A 23345-nucleotide genomic window follows, 5' to 3' on the forward strand; every position below is an offset into this window, starting at 1 on the left:
ATAACCCTAACTTCTAATCCTAATCCTAACTCTAACCCTAATTCTAACCCTAAACTCTAACCCTAACCCTAACCGTAAAACAAACTTTAACCCTGATCCTAATACCTAACCCTAACCTTACCATAAGCCTAAGCCTAATCCTAACCCTAAACTTAATTCTAATGCTAAATTCGAATGCTAACCCTAACACTAACCCTAACACTAACCCTAACACTAACCCTAAACTCTAACCTTAAACTTAACCCTAAAACAAAACCTATCCCTAATCCTAAACTCTAACCCTAATCCTAACCCTGACCCAAAACCTAACCCTAGCACTAACCCTAATCCTAACCATAAACCTAAACCACAACCTAACCCTAACCCTAAAAATAACCCTAAAACTAAGCCTAAACCTGAACCCTAACCCTAAGCCTAACCCACACCCTATCCCTAACCCTAACAATAAGACTAAACCTAACACTATCCATAAACCTAAACCTAACACTAACACTAATCCTAATCCTAACTGTAACGCTAACTCTATCCTTAACACCTAACACCTAACACTAGCCCTAACCCTAACCCTAAACCTAACCGTAAAACAAACCCAAACCATAACCCTAAACCTAACCCTAAATCTAATCGTAACCCTAAAACTAACCATAACCCGAAGCCTAACCATAATCATCTCCCTAACAAGTAACACCTAACCCCAACACTACACCTAAACCTAACACTAAAACTAAGACTAACCTCTAACCCTAACTCTAAACCTAGCCTAACCCTAACACTAACCCTAAACCTAAATTCTAACACTAACCATAAACCTAAACCTCAAACTAACCCTAACTCTTAACCTAACCCTAACCCAAACCTAACCCTAACCCTAAAACTAACAATAAACCTAAACCTAAACGTAAACATTACCCTAAACAGTACCCTTAAAACTAACACTAACCATAACCTTAACCCTAAAATTAAACCTAACCGTAACCTTAAGCCTAAACATAATAGTAACCCTAAACCTAATCGTAACACAAAGCATAACACTAAACCTCTCCCTAGCACTTAACACCTAACCCTAACACTAACACTAACACTAACCCTAACCCTAACCCTAACACTTACCCTTATCCTAAACCGAAGTTTTAAGCCTAACCCTAACCCTAACCCTAAACTTAACCCTAACTCTAACACTAACCCTAATCCTAAACTCAAACCGTAACACTGACCCTAACACTAATATCTAACCCTAACCCTAACTCTAACTCTATCTCTAACCCTAACCCTAAGAATAAACCAACTTCTAAACCTAACACTAACTCTAACCCTAAATCTAACCCTAACACTAACCATAACCCTAAATCTAACCCTAACACTAACCCTAACCCTAACCATAACCATAACCCTAAGCTTTAAACCTAACCCTAACCTTAATTCTAACCATAACCTCTAAGCCTAACACTAACCCTAACTCTAACACCAAACTCTATCGCTAAACCTAATGCTAAATTTAATGATAACCCTACCCTAACCATAACACTAACGCTAACACTAACTCTAAATTAACACTAACACTAAACCTAACCCTACAACTATCCCTAAACCTAACCGTAAACCTAACCCTAACCCTAACCCAAAGCCTAACACTATTTCTAACATATAAGGCCTAACCATAAGCCTAACCCTAAAACTTACCATAAAACTAAGCCTAACACTAAAACAACTGCTAACTCTAACAATAACACTAACCCTAACCCTAAAACTAAGCTTTAACCCTAACCCTATACCTAACACTAACCGCAAAGCCTAACCCTAAAACTAACCCAACTCCAAACTGTAACCCTAAACCTAACCCTAACTATAAAACTAACTGTAAACCTAAACCTAACCATAACTCTAACCCTAACCCTAAGCCTAATGCAAATTCTATCCCTTACCCTAACTCTAAACTTAACCCTACAACTAACTGTAAACCTAACCCTATCCGTAACCCTAAACCTAAATCTAACCCTAAACCTAATCGTAACCCTAACACTACCACGTAACCCACAGCCTAACCTTAACAATCTCCTTAACACGTAACAACTAACCCTAACCCTAACACTAACACTAACACTAACCCTAACCCTAACCGTAACCATAACCCTAAACCTACCCCTAACAATAACTTCTTATCCTAACACTAACACTAACACTAACACTAACACTAAACCTAACCCTAAACCTAAACTCTAACCCTAAACATAACCCTAACACTTAACACTAAATTTTAACTATAACCCTAACTCTAACCCTAACCTTAAACTCTAACACTAACACTAACCCTAACACTAACCTATCCTAAACCTTAACCCTAATCCTAACATCAAACCCTAACCTAAATCTAACCCTAACCCTAAACATAACAATAACACTAACCCTAACTCTAACCATAACCCAAAGCAAAAGTGTAACCCTATCCCTAAACCTAAACCTAAACCTAAATCTAAAACTAATGCTAACCCTAACTCTAACCCTAAAGCTAAACCTAACTCTAACCCTAACCCTAATCCTAATCTAACCCTAACACTAACTTCTAAACCTAACACTAAACCTAACCGTAACCCTACACCTAAACTTAAGCATTAACCCTAACCCTAACTCTAACCCTAACCTATAAGACTAAACCATAACCCTAAGGCTAACCCCAAACTCTAACACTAAAATTAATGCTAACCTCTAACCATAACCCTAACACTAATCCTAACCCTAGCCCTAAACCTAACACTAACCCTAAACCTAACCCTTAGCATAACCCTAACACTATCCGTAACCCTAAACCGAACTGTAAACCTTAACCTAACCCTAACATTAACCCTAATCCTATCCCTAACACCTAACCCCTAACCCTCACCCTTACCCTAACTTTGAAAATAAACGTAAACCTAACCCTAAACCTCAACATAACGTTAACACTAACCATAACCCGATGCCTAACCATAACCCTCTCCCTAACACCTAACGTAACCCTAACCCTAACACTAACCCTAACCCTACTATTAATCATAACCCTAACCCTACCCCTAACACTTACTTCTAATCCTAATCATAACACTAACCCTAACCCTAAACCTAAACCTAATTCTAACCCTAAACTCTAACCCTAAACCTAACTCTAACCCTACCATATCCCTAAAACTAACTTTAAACCTGACCGTAATACCTAACCCTAACCCTAACCCTACCATAAGCCAAAGACTAATCCTAACCCTAAACGTAATTCTAACGCTAAACCTAACCCTAACCCTAACACTCACACTAACCCTAACCCTAATCCTAAACTCTAACCCTAACACTACAACCTAAACTAAAACCTAATCCTAACCCTCACCATAACCCTAACCCAAAAAATAACGTTAATCCCTAACACTAACCCTTATCCTAACCCTAGCACTAACACTAACAGTAACCCCAAAACTAACCCTAACCCTAACCTGTAAACCTAACCGTAACCCTAAACTTAAAACTAAGCTTTAACCATAACCCTAACACTAACCCTAACCATAACCTCAGCCTAACCCTAATCCTAACCCTAATCCCAAACTCTAACACTAAAATTAACACTAACCTCTAACCTGAACCCTGACCCTACCAATAAACTCTAACAGTAACATGAACCCTAACCCTAACCCTAACATCTAACACTAAACCTAACTCTAAACCTAACCCTAACAGTAGCAGTAAACCAACTTCTAACCCTAACACCAAACCTAACCCTAAACCTAAACCTAACCCAAAGCCTAACCCAAACCCTAAACCTAATTCTACCTTAAACCCTGACCATAATACCTAAAGCTAACCCTAACCCTACCTTAAGACTAAGCCTAATCCTAACCCTAAACATAATTCTAACCCTAAATTCTAACCCTAAACTATAACACTAACCCTACCACTAACCCACTACCTAACCCTAACCCTCACCATAACCTTAACCAAAACCCTAAACTTAATCCCTATCCCTAACACTAACACTAACCCTAAAACTAACACTAACATTGATGGTAACACCTAACCTTAACCCTAACGCTAACCCTAAATTCTAAACATAAAACTAACCCTAACCCTAGCTCTACCCCTAAACCAAACCCTAACCCTAATATCTAAACCTAAACCTAACATTAACCCTAACCCTAACCGTAAACTTAACCCTAAACTCTAACCTTAACCCTAAACCTAAATTCTAACCATAACACTAACCCGAACACTAACCCTAACCCTTATATTTAACCCTAACCCTAATGCTAACTCTAACCCTAACCCTAACCCTAAGACTAAACCAACTTCTAACCCTAACAATAAACCTAACCCTAAACCTAAACACAAACCTAACCCTAACCCTAACACTAATCCTAACCTTAACCCAAACCCTAAACCTAAAGCTACCACTATTCCTAAAAATAAACCCAAACGAAAACCTAACCCTAACCCTATCCCTAACACCAAACTCCAACCCTAAAACTAACACTAACCCTATCCCTAAACCTAAACCTAACCCTAACCATAACCATAACCCTTAATCCTAACCCTAACCTCAATCCTAACCCTAACCCTAACCATAACAGTAACCCTAAACCTAACTTTCTCCCCAACCCTGACATTAACTCTACCCCTTAAACTAACCCTAACACTGACTGTAATACCTAACCCTAACACTAACCCTAACCCTATAATAACCCTAACCATAATACTAATCCTAACCCTAACCCTAATCCATACTTGTAACCATAATACTAAGCCTAAGCCTAGCACTAACCATAAAATCTAACACTAACCCTAACCCTAAAGTTATCCCTAACCTTAACCCAAACCTAACACTAAACCTAACTTCTTACCCTAACCCTACCGCTAACCCTAAAACTCAACCTAACCCTGCACCTAACCATAACACTAACCCTAACACTAAACACTAACCCTAAACATAACACTACTCTAAGCCTAACACTAACGCTAACCCTAACCTAACACTAAACCTAATTCTAAACCTAACTCTAACCCTAATACTAACACTAACAGTAACACTAACACTAAACTGTAAACCTAAACCTAACCCTTACCCTAAACTTCATGACTAACCCTAATCCTAACCCTTAACATATACCTAACACTAAACTTAACTCTAACCTAAACCTAAGCTTTAAACCTAACCCTAACCTTAACTGTAACCATAACCTCTAAGCCTAACACTAACCCTGACCCTAACCCCAAACTCTATCACTAAACCTAAAGCTAAACTCTAACTATAACCCTGACCCTAGCCCTAACACTAATGCTAATACTAACTCTAACTTAACCTTAACCCTAACCCTAACATTATCCCTAACCCTAACGGTAAACCGAACCCTAACCCTAACCCAAATCATAGCACTACCCCTAACACCTAAACCCTAACCCTAACCATAAATCCAACATTCAAATATATCCAAAAACTAAGCCTAACACTAAACCACCTTCTAACGCAAACACTAACCCTAAACCTAACCCTAAACCTAAGCTTTAACCCTAACCCTAACCCTAACCCTAACCCTAACCCTAACCCTAACCTATAAGCCTAAACATAACCCGGACCAAACCCCAAACTCTAACCCTAAACCTAATGCTAAACTCTAACCATAACCGTAAGACTAACACTAACCCTAAACCGAAACCTTACCATGTCCCTTAAACTAACCCTAACCCTAATGCTAGCCCTAGCCCTAACCCTAAGCCTAACCTCTAACACTAAACCTAACACTAAACCTTGGCCTAACACTAACCCTAAACCTAACTTTAAACCTAACTTCTAACCCTAGCTAACCCTAACCCTAACCATAAAGCTAACGGTAAACCTAACCCTAACCAAAACCCTAACCATAACAATAAGCCTAACACTAATCCTATCCCTAAACACTTAACCCCTAACCCTAACCCTAAACATAACGCGACAACTGTAAACTTAAGCCTAACCCTAAAACTAACCCTAACCCTAACTGTAACCATAACCCTAAACGTAATCCTAAACCTAATCGTAACCCTAACACTAACTGTAACCCACAGCTTAAACCTAACCCTCTCCCTAACACCTAACCCCTAAACCTAACCCTAAGCATAACCATAACACTAACCCTACCCCTAACAGTAACATCTTATCCTAAACCTAACCCTAACACTAACGCTAAACCTAACCCTAACCCTAAACACTAACCATAAACCTAACGCTAACACTAACCCTAACCTCACACTAGCACTAACCCTAAACTCTAACCCTAACACTAACCCTAACACTAGCACTAACATTTAACTCTAACCCTAACCATAACCCAAATGAAAACACTAACTCTAAACCTAAACTTAACCTCTAACCCTAACCTTAATACTAACCTATCCGTAACCCTAAACCTAAACCTAACACTAAACCTAACTTCAAACCCTAAACCTAACACTAATGCTAAACCTCAACCTAACCCTAACACTAAACATAACCCTAACCCTAACTCTAATCATAACCCAAAGAATAACCGAAACACTATCCCTAAAGCTAAACCTAAGCCTAAACCTAAGCCTAACCCTAACACGAACCCTAAAGCTAAACCTAACCCTAAGCTAAGCCCTAACCATAAACCTAATCATAACGCTAACAATAACGGTAACCCAAAGCCTAACCATAACCCTCTCCCTAACAACTAACACCTAAACCTAACCCTAACACTAACCCTAACCCTACCACTAATCATAACCCTAACCCTATCACTAAACCTAACTTCTAAACCTAATCCTAACACTAACCCTAACCCTAAACCTAAACCTAATTCTAACCCTAAACCTAACTCTAACCCTAACACTAACCCTAAAAATAAATTTAACCCTGACCATAATACCTAACCTAACCCTAACCCTTCCATAAGCCTAAGCCTAATCCTAACCCTAAACGTAATTCTAACAATAAATTCTAACGCTAAACCTAACGCTAACCCTAACACTAAATATAAGCTTTAACCCTAACCCTAACCCTAACCTCTAAGCCTAACCAGAACCCTAACCCAACCCCAAATTCTTACCCTAAACCTAATGCTAACCTCTAACCCTAACCTGAAGACTAAAACTAACCCTAACCCTAAACCTAACCATACCCCTTAAACTAATCCTAACCCTAACCCAAACCCTAACACTAACCCTAACACTAAACCTAACCCTAATGCCAACCCTAAACCTCTAACCCTAAACCTAGCCCTAACCCTAACTCTAAACCTTACCCGAACAAGAACCCGAACACTAACCCTAAACCTAACCCCTAACCTTAACCCTAATGAAACCCTAACACTATTCCTAACCCCAACCCCTAAGCCCAACCCTAACCCTAAAATTAAACCAAAACAAAATCTCTAAGCACAACTCTAACCCTAACACTAAACATAACCCAACCCTAACATTAACCCTAAACCTAACCCTAAACATAACCTAACATTAAACCCAACACTAATCCTAAAACTTACCCTAAACCCTAACCCTAACCTTAACACTATCACTAACCCTAAGCTAACCCTAACCTCTAACCCTAAACCTAAACCTAATGCTTACCCTAACCCTAACCCTGACTCTAACATTAACCCTCTAACCCTAATCCTAACCCTAACCCTAAAGTAACCCTAACCCTAACCCTAACCTTAACTCTAAACCTAACATTAACCCTAAGACCATCCCTATCCTCTTAGCCTAATCGTAACCCTAACCCTAACCCTAATGTCTAATCTGAATCCTAACCCTAACCCTAAACCTAACCATAACCCTAACCCTAACCTTAACACAAACCCTAACCCTAACACTAACCCCTAAACCTAAGCCTAACCATAACACTAATCATAACACTAACTCTAACCCGAAACTGTAAACCTAACATTAAACATAACCCTGACATTAAACCTCTAACCCAGCCCTAACACTAACCATAACTTTAACCATAATCTTAACCTTAACCATAAACCTAACCCCAACTCTGACACCTAACTTTAAGCCCTAACCCTAACACTAACCCAAACCTCTAACCATAACCGTAAACCTAACCCTACCCCTAATCCTAACCCTACCATCTAACCCAAATGATATCCCTAAACTTAACTCTAACACTTACACTAAACCTAATCCCTATCCTTAACCATAACTCTAAACCTAAACCTAACCCTACCCTTATCCTAACCCTGATCACTATCCCTAACCCTAACACTAACACTAACAATAACTCTAAACCTAACCCTAATTCTAACCCTAGCCCTAACCCTAACACTTATACCTAACCCTAACCCTAACCCTAACATTAACACTAACCCTAACCCTAACCTTAAACCCTAACTCTAACCCTAACTCCTAACCATAAGATGTAACCCCAATGCTAACCCTAACTCTAACTCTAACCTCTAACCCTAACTGTAACGCTAACCCTAACCCTAAACCTCACCTCCAACCCAAAACCTATCACTAACTCTACCACTAACCCTAAACCTAAGCATAACCTTAACCCTAACTGTAACACTAATCCTAACTCTAACACTAACCCTAAACTAACTGCTAATCATAACGCTAACCATAAGCAAAAGCCTAACCCCAACTCTAACCCGAACCTCTAACCCTAACCCTACCATAACACTAACACTAACCCAAAGTCTAAACCTAACCCTATCCCTCTAACTCTAACCCAAACCCGAACCCGAACCTTAACACTAATGGTCAAGCTAACCCTAACCGTAACCCTAACATGAAACCTAACCCTAACCATAAGCATAACCCTAACCCCTAACCATAAAACTAACCCTAAACATAACCCTATCCTTAACCCTAATGGTAATGCTAACCCTAACCGTAACTCTAACACGAACCTGAAAACTAACACGCACCCTAACCCCTAAACCTAATTCTAACACTAAACCTAACCCTAACAATAAATTTAATGCTAAACTTAACCCTAACCCTAACCATAACCCTCACACAAACCCCCATCCCTAACCCGAACACTAAACCTAATCCTAACTCTAACCCTAACCCTAAACCCTCACCATAACCCTAACACAAACCCTAAGCCTAAAACCTAAACCTATCCCTATCCCTAACGCTAACCCTAAGCCTAAACCTAACCCTAACGGTAACCCTAACCCTAATGGTAATCCTAAACCTAACCCTCTAACCCTAACCCTAACCCTAACCCTAACACTAACCCTAATTGTAACCGTAAACCTAACCATAACCCTAAACCTAACCCTAACCCTAACCCTAACCCTAACCCTAACCCTCACCCTAACAATAACCCTAACCCAGACCCCCAACCCTAATCCTAACCAAAACCCTAAGGCTAACCCTATCTCTACACCGAAACTCTAACCCTAACATTAACCCTAAACCTACCATAACCCTAAACTAACCCTAACCCTAAAACTAAGGCTAACCCTATCCCTAACCCTCTAACCCTAACCCTAACTCTAACAATAACCCTAAAGCTAGCTGTAAACCAAACCGTAATGCTCACCCTAACTGTAACCCTAACACTAACACGAACTATAAAAGTATCGCTAACCCCTAACCCCAATGCTAACAATAACCCAAACCCTAATCTCTAACCCTAACGCTAAAATTAACTCTAACCCTAATCATAACTCTAACCCTAACACTAACACTAACCACTAAGCATATCCCTAGCACTAAGCCTAACCTTAACCGTAACCCTAACCCTATCCCTCACCCTAACTCTCTAACACTAACTCTAACTCTAACATGAACCTAAAACTAACCCTAATCCTAAATCTAACCCTAATCCTAACCCTAAGCCTAACCCCTAACCGTAATCCTAAACCTAACACTAAACCTAAACCTATCCTTAAACCTAACCCTAAACCTAAACCTAACCCTATCCCTAACACTAACTGATACCTTAAACCTAACACTAAACCTAAACCTAACCCTAATCTAAACCTAACACTATTCCTAACCCCAAACTGTAACCAAAAACCTAATCTTAACCTTAACCCAAACCAAAATCTCTAAGCTTAACTCTAACCCAAACCCTAAACCTAACCCTAACACTAACCCTCTTACCTTGACCCTAACTATAATGATAACCATATCACGAAACCTAACCCTAACCCTAACCTAAACCGAATGATAACCATTACCCTCTAACCCTAACATTAACCCTAATGTAACTCTAACACTAACCCTAACCCTAATATCTAACCCTAAGCATAACCTTTACTCGAAATCTAACATTAACCCTAACACTAACTCTATCCTCTAACCCTAATTATAACACTAATCCTAACTCTAACCTCTTATCTGAACCCTAACCCTAACTAACCCTATCCCTAAACCTAACCATAACCCTAACACTAACCATAACCAAATACTAACACTAACCCTAACCGAACCCTAACCCTAACACTAATACTAATCCCCATCCCTAACCCTAACCCTACACTAATTCTAACACTAACCCTAAACCTAACCGTAACCCTAAGCCATACCCTAACCCTAAACCTAAACCTAAACCAATCCCTAACACTAACCCTAAGCCTAACCCTAACAGTAACCCTAACACTAATCCCTAACCCTAAACCTAACACTAACTCAATCCCTACCTATAAACATAACCCTAACCATAAACCAAACCCTAACCATAAAACTAACTGTAAACCTAACCCTAACCATAACCCAAACCCTAACCCTAATCCTAACTCTAATCCTATCCCAAGCACTAAACCCCTAACCCTAACCCTAAACCTAACACTACAACTAACTGTAACCTAGCCCTAACCCTAAGTCTAACCCTAACTGCAACACTAACCCTAAACCTAATCGTAACACTAACACTAACCGTAACCCGCAGCCTAACCATAAACGTCTCCCCAACACCTAACCCCTAACCCTAACCCTAACAGTAACCCTAACCCTAACAGCAACCATAACCCTTAACTACCGCTAACACTAAATTTTATCGTAACACTAACTCTAACCCTAAACCTAACTGTAACCCTAAACTCTAACCCTAAACATAACCCTAACACTAACCCTAACCCTCACCCTAGTACTAACACTAAACTCGAACCCTAAAACTAACACTAACTTTTAACTCTAACCTTAACCCTGGCCCTAATGCTAAACCTAACCCTAAACATAACCTTAACCTCTAACCCTAACCCTAACCCTAACCCTAACACTAACCTATCTGTAACCCTAACACTAAACCTAACACTAAACCTAAATTCAAACACTAACCATAATGCATACCCTAAACTTCAACCTAACCCAAACCCTAACCATAATCCTAACAGTAACTCTAACCATAACCCAAAGCCTGTAAGTAATCCTATCCTTAACCCTAACCCTAACCCTAAAACAACACCTAAACCTAACCCTAATCCAAAAGCTAAGCCTAACTCTAACCTTAACTCTAACCCTAAGACTACACTCTGAACCTATCCCTAACCCTAACTGTAACACTAACCCTAAACCTAAGCTTTAACCCTAACACTAACACTAACCATAACCATAACCTCTATGCCTAACCGTAACCCTAACGCTAATCCCAAACTCTAACACTAAAATTAACACTAACCTCTAACTATAACCCTAACACTAATCCTAACCCTAAACCTAAACCTAACCCTATCCCTGACTCTAAGCATAACCCTAACACTATATGTAACCCTAAACCTAACCCTAACACTAACCCTAAACCTAACCCTAACCCTATCCCTAACACTTAACCCCTAACCCTAACCCTAAACCTAAACCTAACTCTGAAACTAACTGTAAACCTAACCCTAACCCTTACCCTAACCCTAACCCTAAACATAATCGTAAGGCTAACACTAACCATAACCCGAAGCCAAACCAAAACCCTCTCACTAACACCTAACACCTAACCCTTACCCTAACACTAACACTAAACCTACCAGTAATCATAACCCTAACCCTAACTTCTAATTCTAATCCTCACACTAACACTAACCCTAACCCTAAACCTAATTCTAACCCTAAACTCTAACCCTAAAACTAACTCTAACCCTTACCCTAAGCCTAAAACTAACTTTAACCCAAACCGTAATACCTAACCCTAACCCTAACCCTACCATAAGCCTAAGCCTAGTCATAACCCTAAACTTAACTCCAACCCTAAATTCTAACGCTAAACCTAAGGCAAAAGATAACACGAACACTAACCCTAACCCTAAACTCTAACCCTAACCCTAACTCTAAACCAAAACCTAACCTTAACCCTCACCATAACCATAACCCTAACCCAAAACCTAAACTTAATCCCTAAATCTAACACTCACCCTAACACTAAAACTAACCCTAACCCTGACTGTAATACCTAACCCTAAATTCTAATCATAAAACTAACACTAACCCTAACTCTAAACCTAAAACAACCCTAACCCTAATATCTAACCCTAACACTAAACCTAATGATAAACTCTAACCTAACCATAACCCTGACCCGAAACTTAACCCTAACACTAACACTAACCCTAACCCTAACTCTAAACCTAAACCTCAAACTAAACCTAAACCTTAACCCTAAGCCTAACCCGAATCCTATCCCTAACACTAACCCTAACCATAAGACTAAACCTAACACTATCCCTAATCCTAAACCTAACCCTAACAGTAATCCTAACCCTAACCTGATGCTAACTCTATCCCTAACACCTAACACCTAACCCTAACCATAACCGTAAAACAACCCTAACCATAACCCTAAACCTAACCTTAAACGTAATCGTAACCATAAAACTAACCGTAACCCGAAGCCTAACCATGACCGTCTCCCTAACAACTAACCCCTAACGCCAACACTAAACCTAACCCTAACCCTAAAACTAACACTAACCTCTAACCCTAACACTCACCCTAACCCTAACACTAACCCGAAACCTAACTTCTAACCCTAACCCTAACCCTAAATCTAACCTTGACCTAACCCTAACTCTTAACCTAACCCTAACCCAACCCTAACCGGAACCGTAAAACTAACTGTAAACTTAACCATAAACTTAACCCTTACCCTAAACAGCACACCTAAATCTAGCACTAACCATAACCCTAACTCTAACCTAAACCTAACCCTAAACCTAACCGTAACCTTAAGCCTAAACCTAAAAGTAACCCTAAACGCAACCGTAATCCAAATCCTAACACTAACCCACTCCCTAACACCTAACACTTAACCCTAGACCTAACACTAACACTAACACTAACACTAACACTAACACTAAAACTAACACTAACCCTAACCCTAACCCTAAACCTAACCCTAAACCTAACCCTAAACCTAACCTTAAACCTAACTCTAACTTTAACACTAACTCTAAAGTCTAACCGTAACACTAACTCTAACACTAACACTAAACCTAATATCAAACCCTAACCATAACTCTAACTCTAACTCTAAACCTAACCCTAACCATAACACTAAACCAACTTCTAACGCTAACACTAACCCTAAACCTAAAGCTAAATATAATCCTAACCCTAACCCTAATACTAAACCTAACCGTAACCCTATACACTAAACCTAAACCTAACACTATTCCTAACCAGAAACCTAACTGAAAACCTAACCCTAAACCTATCCATAACACCTAACCCCACCCCTAACCTTAAATCTAACACTAAAACTAACACTAAACCTAAACTTAACCCAAACCATGATAATAACTTCTAATCCTAACCCTAACCCGAATCCTAACATTAACCCTAACCCAAAGCATAACACTAAACCTAACATTACTCCCTAACACTAACCCTAACCTTAACACTTAAACTAACACTAACATTGACTGTAATACCTAACCCTAACACTAATCCTAACCGTAGAATAACACTAACCCTAACCCTAATCCTAAAACTAACCCTAACCCATACCTCTAACCGTAATACTAACCCTAACCATAACATTAACCATAAACCGATCCCTAACCCTAACCCAAACCTAACACTAAACCTAACTTCTAACCCTAACCCAAACCCTAATACTTAACCTTAACCTAAACCTAACCCTAACCATAACACTAACCCTAACACTAATGCTAACCCTAAACATAACACTAACGCTAACCCTAACCGAAAACGTACCTAATTGTAACCCTAACACATACCCTAAATTAATTGTAACCCTAACCCTAACCATAAACCTAACCCTAACCATAACCCTAACTCTAACCTAAATGTAACCCTAACACAAACCCTAAACTAATTGTAACCCTAAACCTAACCATAACCCTAAGCCTAAACCTAACCCTAACAATAACTATAAACTCTATGCCTAACCCTAATCCTAACCTTCACACTAAATCTAATCCTAAACAAAACGCTAACCTCTAACCATAAACCTAACCCTAACACTAACCCTAACCCTAACCCTAAACCTAAGCTTCAACCCTAAACCTAACCCAAACCCAGCACTAAACGCTAACCCTAACCCTAAACCTAACCCTAACCCTAACCCTAACCCTAAGCTTCAACCTTAACCCTGACCCAAACCCAGCACTAAACGCTAACCCTAACACTAAACCTAACCCTAACCCTAAACTAACCATAACCCTAACCGTAACGCTAAGCCTAACACTAACCCTAAACCCTAACCATAAACTTAACACTATCATTAACCCAACACTAATGGAAAACATAACCCTAACCGTAACACTAACCCTAATCCTATCTCTAACACCTAACTCCTAACCCTAACACTGAACCTAACCCTAAAACTAACCCTAAACCAAACCCTAACCCAAACCCTAACACTAACCCTAAACCTAATTGTAACCCTAACCCTAACCGTAACCGAAAGCCTAATCCTAACCCACTCCCTAAAACCTAATGCCTAACCCTATCTTTACTCATAACCCTAACATTGTGTAAGCCTAACAATTAACATAACACTAATCTAACCCTAAACAGAACCATAACCCTTAACTCTAACCCTAAACTTAAACCTAACCCTAAACCTAACCCTTACACTAACACTAACCCTAAACTCTAATGGTAACCCTAACCCTAACCTTTAACTCTAACCAAGACTCTAACCCTAACCTTAACCCTAACCCTAAAGCAAACACTAACCCTAACCATAAACCTAATCTTGACCCTAACCCTAACCGTAACCCAAAGCCTAACCCTAACTCTCTCCCTAACACATAACACATAACCATAACCTTAATCATAAACTTAACATTAAGTGTAACCATAACCCTAACAATAAACATAACCCTAAAGCAAACCATAACCCTTAACTTTAACCCTAAACCTAACACTTATCCTTACACTAACCCTAAACTCAAACCGCAACCCTAACCCTAATCCTAACCTTTAACTCTAACCCAAACCCTAACCCTAAGCCTAACCCTAACCCTAACCCTAACCCTAAATCTAACCATAACCCTAAACCTAACCCGAAATCCTAAACGTAAACCTAACCCTAACCATAACCCTAAACCAAACCCTAAACATATCCCTAACATCTAACCCTAACCCTAAGCCTAACCCTAACACTAACTCTAAACATAACCATAAACAGAAGCCTAACCTTAACCCTAACCCTAACGCTAAGCCTAACACTAACCCTAAACCCTAACCATAAACCTAACACCATCCTTAACACAACCATAAAGGTAAACTTAACCCTAACCGTAACACTAACCCTAATCCTATCACTAACACCTAACCCCTAACCCTAACACTGAACCTAACCCTAAAACTAACCCTAAACCAAACCCTAACCCTAACCCTAACACAAACCCTAAACCTAATTGTAACCCTAACTCTAACTGTAACCGATAGCTTAAACCTAACCCACTCCCTAACACCTAACGCCTAACCCTAAATTTAATCATAACCCTAAATTTAAGCGTAACCCTAGCCCTAACCATAACACTAACCCTAACCCTAAATCGAACAATAACCCTTAAATCTAACCCTAAACTTAAACCTAACCCTAAACCTAACCCTTACACTAACAATAACCCTAAACTCTAACTGTAACCCTAACACTAAACTTTAACTCTAACCCAAACCCTAACCCTAACACTACCCCTAACCCTAACCCTAACCCTATCGATAACCTCTAAGCCTAACAGTAACACTAACACTAACCCTAAATCTAAACACAAACCAAACGCTAATCTCTAACCATAACCCTAGCCGCCGAAATCCTAACACTAACCCTAACACTAAACCTAACTTCTAACCCTAATGCGAACCCTAACCATAAAACTAAACCTAACCCTAACCCTAATACTAACAATAACCCTAAACCTAAACCCTAACCATAACCCTAAGCCTAACCCTAAACATAATCGTAACCCTGACACTAACCGTAACCTTAAGCCTAACCTTAATCTTCTGCCTAACAGCTAACCCGTAACCCTAAGCCTATCACTAACCCTAACCCTAACAGTAACCATAAACCTAACAATAACCCTAACCTTAACTTCTAATCCTAACACTATCTCTAACCCTAAACCAAACCCTAACCCTAAACATAACCATAACCGTAACCCTAAACCTAACATTAATCCCTAACCCTAACCCTACCCATTAAACTAACCCTAAAACTTACTGTAATACCTAACCCTAACCCTAGCATAAACCTAGCCCTAACGCTAACCATAACCAAAACCCTAACCCATACCTCTAACTCTTACCCTAAACCTAAGCCTAACACTAAACCTAATCCTAACCCTCACCCTAACCCAAAACCTAAGCTTTAACAATAACCCTAATACTAAGCCTAACCATAAACAGTAAGCCTAAACCTAACCCTAACCATAAGACCAAACTCTAACACTAAACCTAAAGCTAAACTCTAACCATAACCCTAACCCTAACCCTGACCCTAACTCTAACCCTAGCACTAACCCTAATCCTATCTCTAACACTAAACCCCTAACCCTAAACCTAAACCTAACCCTAAAACTAAAAGTAAATCTAACCCTAAAACTAACAGTAAACCTAACCTTAACCCTCACCATAACCCTAACCCTAACCCTAAACCTAATCATAACCCTAACACTACCCATAATCCAAAGCCTAACACCAAGTGTCTCAATAACAACTAACCCCTAAACCTAACCCTAACACTCACCCTACCACTAAACCTAACCCTAACCGTAACTCTAACCCTAACCCTAACCCAAACCCTAAAACTTTTTTAAACCTAACACTAACCCTAAACTTAACCATAACATCTAAGCCTAACCCTAACCCTAAGCCTAAACCCAACTCTAACACTAAACCTAATGCTAACCTCTAATCATAACCCTAACCCTAACCTTAACCCTAACTGATAACCGTAACACTAACCCTAACCCTAACACTAACACTAAAGCAAATTCAAACCCAAACAGTAACACTAACCCGATACTTAAACGTAACCTTAACCCTAAACCTAACCCTAACACTAACCCTAATCCTAAACCTAACACTTACTTGAATAATAACCCTAACCCTACCCCTAATCCTAACTTCTAATCCTAACCCTAATGTTAACCCAAACCCTAACACTAACCCTAAACCTAAGCCTAAACTCTAACCCTAACCCTAACCTTAAACCTAAAGCTAACCTATAAACATAACAATAAACAAAACCCTCAACCTAACCCGAACCCTACCCCTTAAACAAACACTAACACTGACAATAATATATAGCCCTAACCCTAACACTAAACTTACCATAACCCTAACCCTAACACTAACACTACCCCTAAACCTAACCCTAACCCATACCTCTAACCCAAACCCTAATCCTAAGCCTAACTCTAACCCTAACATTAAACTATAATCCCAACCATAACCATAACCATAACCAAAACAATAACCGTAACCCTATCCCTAACACTAACACTAACTCTAATCCTAGCCCTACACCTAAACCTAACCCTAACACATACCGGTAACACAAACCCTAACCCTAATCCTAATCCTAATGCTAATCCTAAACTTAACCTCTAACCCTAACACTAACACATAACTCTAACCCTATCCCTAACCCTAACACTAAACATAACACTAACCCTAACGCCTAGCACTAACCCTAATGCTAAAACTATCTCAAATCCTAACACTAAACCTAACAGTATACCTAACTTCTAACCCTAACCCTAAAACTAACCCTAAACTTCAACCTAACCCTAACACTAACCATAACACTAACCCTCACACTAATGTAAACCCTAAAATAATTGTAACCCTAACCCTAACCATAACCCTAAACCTAAACTTAACCCTAACACTAACCATAACCTCTATGCTTAAACCTAACTTAAACTTCAACCTAAATCTAACCCTAAACTAAATGCTAACCTCTAACCATAACACTAACCCTAAACCTAATCATAACATTAAAATTAACCCTAACCCTAACACTAACACTAAGCCTAACCCCAAACTTAAGCTTTAACACTAACCCAAAACCTAAACCTATCCCTAACATCTAACCCTAACCCGATCCATAACGCAACCTAACTCCTAACCCTAATGCTAACACTAACACTATCCCTAATCCTAACACTAAAACGAACCTCTAAAACTAACCCTAGCTCTAACCGTAATCCAGTCCTAAACCTAACCACTAACCCATGTCCTAACCCTTACACTAACCCTAAGCCTAAACCTAATCCTAAACCTAACTCTAACACTTAACCAAATGCTAACATCTAACCATAACCATAACCATAACCGTAAACCTAAACCTAACCCTAAACTCTAACCGTAACACTGACCCTAACACTAACACTAACACTAACCTCTAACACTAATCCTAACTGTAACCCTAACCCTAACCATAACCATACCCCTAACCCTAAATCTTACATTAATCCCTTAACCTAACCCTAACTCTACCCCTTAACTAAACCTAACCCTGACTGTAATACCTAACCCTAACACCAGCCCTAACCCTACCATAACCCTAACCCTAACCCTGAAACTAACGCTAACCCTAACACATACCTCTAACCTTATCCCTAACCCTAAACCTAAATGTAACACTAACCCTAACCTCTAACACGAACCCTAATGCTAAACCTATCCCTAAACGTAACACTAAATCTAACACTATACCTAACTTCTCACCCTAACCCTAAAACTAACCCTAACGCTAACCATAACACTAACCCTCCAAATAACCCTAACCCTAAAGGCTAACCCTAACCATAACCATAAACCTAACCCTAACCTAATTGTAACCCTAACGCAAACCCTAAACTAATTGTAACCCTAACACTAACCATAACACTAAGCCTAAACCTAACCCTAACAATAACTATAAACTCTATGTCTAACCCTAACACTAACCTTCACCCTAAATCTCACCCTAAACAAAACTCTAATCTCTAACCCTAACCCTAAGCCTAACCCTAACCCTAAGCCTAACCCTAACCCTAACCCTAACACTAACCCTAACCCTAACCCTAACACTAACCCCAAACATAAACTTAAGTTTTACCACTAACCCTAAATCAAAACCTATCCCTAACATCTAACCGTAACCCTAACCATAACCCTTACGCTAACCCTAAACCTAAGCTTTAAGCCTAACCCTAAACCAAACCTAAAGCTAATCGCTAAAACTAACACTAACCCTAACCCTAAACTCGAAGCGTAACACAAACCTTAACCATAAAACTATCCCTAACATCTAACCCTAACACTAACCCTAATCCTAACCATAAACCTAACTGTAATACCTAACCCTACCCCTAAACCTAATCCTAGCATAACCCTAACCCTAACCATAACCATAACCATAACCATAACCATAACCATAACGATACCCATACCTCTAACCCTTACCCTAACGCTATCCCTAACACTAACCCTAATCCTAACCCTCACCCTAACCCAAAACCTAAGATTTAACGATAACCCTAATACTAAGGCTAACCATTAACTCTAAGCCTAACCCTAACCCTAACCCTAACACCAAACTGTAACACTAAACCTAAAGCTAAACTCTAAACATAACCCTCACCCGAATCCTAACCCTAACCCTAACCCTAAACCTAAAGCCTAACCCAAAACCTAAAACTAAACATAACCCTAAAACTAACCATAAACCTAACGCTAACACTAACCCTTAACTTAAACATAACCCTAATCCAATCCCTAACACTAAACCCCTAACCCTAACCCTAACCCTAACCCCAATACTAACAGTAAACCTCACCCTAACACTAACCCTAACCCTAAACCTAACCATAACCCTAACACGAACCGTAATTTGAAGAATAACCTTAAGCCTCTCAATAACAACTAACTCCTAAACCTAACCCTAACACTAACCCTAACCCTAACCGTAACTCTAACACTAACCTTAACCGTAACCCTAAACCTAAGTTTTAACCCTAAACCTAACCATAACTTTAACCATAACATCTAAGCCTAACCCAAACCCTATCCCTAAAGCCAACTGTAACCTTAAACCTAATGCCAACCTCTAATCATAACCCTAACACTTACCTTAACACTAAACGCTAACTGTAACACTAACCCTAACCCTAACCCTAACACTAACCTTAAAATATAACCCTAACCCTAATTCTAACTCTAAACCTTACCCTAACCCTAAACCTAACACTAAACCAACTTCTAACCCTAACAGTAACCCTATCCCTAAACCTAAACAGAACCCTAACCCTAAACCTAACCCTAAAACTAACCCTAAACCTACTCCTAACTCTAACCCCAACCGTAACCCTAACCATAAACTTACCCTAAACCTAAAATTACCCTAACCCTAAATTCTAATCCTAACCCTAACCCTAACACTAAAACTTAACCTAAACCTAACCCTAATCTCTAACCCTAAACCTAACACTAAACCGAATTTCTAACCCTAACCCTAACCATAACCCTAAACCTCAACTTAACCCTAACCATAACCCTTACCGTAACCCAAAGCCTAAAGGTAACCCTATTCCTAACCGTAACACTAATTCTAATCCTAATCCTAATCCTAAGCCTAAACCTATCCCTAACCCTAACCCTGAACCTAAACCTAACTCTAAACCTAACCCTATCCCAAAAACTAACACTAAATCTAAACCTAATCCTAACACTAACCTCTAAACATAACCCTAACTCTAACCGTAACCTTAACCATAAACCTAAAAACTTTTAACCCTAACCGTAACCATAAAATCTAAGCCTAACCCTAACCATAACCCTAAACCAAACTCTAACAAAAAACCTAATGCTAACCGCTACCCATAAGCCTAACCCTAATCATAAACCTAAAACTAACCCTAACCCTAATCCTAAACTAACCATATCCCTAAAACTAACCATAAACCTAACTCTAACACTAACCCTTAACTTAAACATAACCCTAATCCAATCCCTAACACTAAACCCCTAACCCTAACCCTAACCCTAACCCCAATACTAACAGTAAACCTCACCCTAACACTAACCCTAACCCTAAACCTAACCATAACCCTAACATGAACCATAATCTGAAAAATAACGATAAGCCTCTCAATAACAACTAACTCGTAAACCTAACCCTAACACTAACCTTAAGCCTAACCATAACTCAAACCCTAACCTTAACCATAACCCTAAACCTAAGTTTTAACAATAAACCTAACCATAACTTTAACCATAACATCTAAGTCTAACCCTAACCCTATCCCTAAACCCAACACTAACCCTAAACCTAATGCCAACCTCTAATCATAACCCTAACCCTAACCTTAACCCTAAACCTAAAGCCTAACCCAAAACCTAAAACTAACCATAACCCTAAAACTAACCTAAAGCCTAACCCAAAACCTAAAACTAACCATAGCCCTAAAACTAACCATAAACCTAACCCTAACACTAACCCTTAACTTAAACATAACCCTAATCCAATCCCTAACACTAAACCCCTAACCCTAACCCTAACCCTAACCCCAATACTAACAGTAAACCTCACCCTAACACTAACCCTAACCCTAAACCTAACCATAACACTAACATGAACCGTAATCTGAAGAATAACGATAAGGTTCTCAATAACAACTAACCCCTAAACCTAACCCTAACACTAACCTTAAGCCTAACCGTAACTCAAACCCTAACATTAACCGTAACCCTAAACCTAAGTTTTAACAATAAACCTAACCATAACTTTAACCATAACATCTAAGCCTAACCCTAACACTATCCCTAAACCCAACACTAACCCTAAACCTAATGCCAACCTCTAATCATAACCCTAACCCTAACCTTAACCCTAAACGCTAACCGTAACACTAACACTAACCCTAACCCTTACACTAACTTTAAAATATAACCCTAACCCTAATTCTAATTCTAAACCTAACCCTATCCCTAACCCTAACACTAAACCAACTTCAACCCTAACAGTAACCGTAACCCTATACCTAAACATAACCCTAACCCTAAACCTAACCCAAACACTAACGCTAAGCCTAAACCTACCCCTAACCCAAACCCCAACCGTAACACTAACCCTAAACTTACCCTAAACCTAAACTTACCCTAACCCTAAATTCTAATTCTAACCCTATCCCTAACACTAAAACTTAACCTAAACCTAACCCTAATCTCTAACCCTAAACCTAACACTAAATCTAACTTCTAACCATAACCCTAACCATAACCCTAAACCTCAACTTAACCCTAACCAAAAGCCTAACCGTAACCCAAAGCCTAAAGGTAACACTATTCCTAACCGTAACCCTAATCCTAATCCTAAGCCTAAGCCTAACCCTATACCTAACCCTAACCCTGAACCTAAAGCTAACTCTAAACCTAACCATCTCCCAAAAACTAACACTAAATCTAAACCTAATCTTAACACTAACCTCTAAACATAACTCTAACCCTAACCGTAACCCTAACAATAAACCTAAGTTTTAACCCTAGCCCTAACACTAACACTAACCATAAACTCTAAGCTTAATCCTAACCGTAACCCTAACAATAAACCTAAGTTTTAACCCTAGCCCTAACACTAACGCTAACCATAAACTCTAAGCTTAATCCTAACCATAACCCTAACCCCAAACACTAACACAAAACCTAATGCTAACCGCTACCCATAAGCCTAACCCTAATCATAAACCTAAACCTAACCCTAATCCTCAACCCTAACACTATACGTAAACCTAAACCTAAACCTAACCATGAACCAAACACTAACCCTAACCCAAACTCAAAGCCTAACCATATCCCTAACACCTAACCCCTAACCCTAAGCCTAAACCTAACCCTAAACCTAACCGAAAACCTAACTCTGACCTTAATATTAACCCTCACCCTAAACCTAAACTTAAACCTGATTGTAACACCAA

The sequence above is a fragment of the Cavia porcellus genome, unplaced genomic scaffold (genome assembly GCF_034190915.1).
Source record: "Cavia porcellus strain 051 isolate PalLab524CR breed Dunkin Hartley unplaced genomic scaffold, mCavPor4.1 scaffold_13, whole genome shotgun sequence".
NCBI lineage: Eukaryota > Metazoa > Chordata > Mammalia > Rodentia > Caviidae > Cavia > Cavia porcellus.